Source organism: Pygoscelis adeliae, unplaced genomic scaffold, assembly GCF_000699105.1.
Source record: "Pygoscelis adeliae isolate BGI_AS28 unplaced genomic scaffold, ASM69910v1 Scaffold232, whole genome shotgun sequence".
NCBI lineage: Eukaryota > Metazoa > Chordata > Aves > Sphenisciformes > Spheniscidae > Pygoscelis > Pygoscelis adeliae.
In genome coordinates this window covers 5,800,345-5,800,561 of record NW_008824473.1, presented here as the reverse complement: position 1 = coordinate 5,800,561, position 217 = coordinate 5,800,345, and positions in this window count along the sequence as shown.

Here is a 217-nt window from a genome sequence, read left to right as displayed (position 1 = left end):
ACAATTTGGCCTCCATTTCATCTGACTCTCCTGAATTAACAAATTGCCTTATTTTGCGTCCACCTTCATCGCGGGGCATAGCTGAGGCATCAATTTAGAACAGACACAGCGGGCTGTAACCTTCTCCAGCCACCGCGCTGCGACGATGCCTGCGCCCGGACGCTTCTGCCTAGGACCCGCGGCCCCGCCTGGCTCCCGCCCCCGGCCCGGCTGCCCG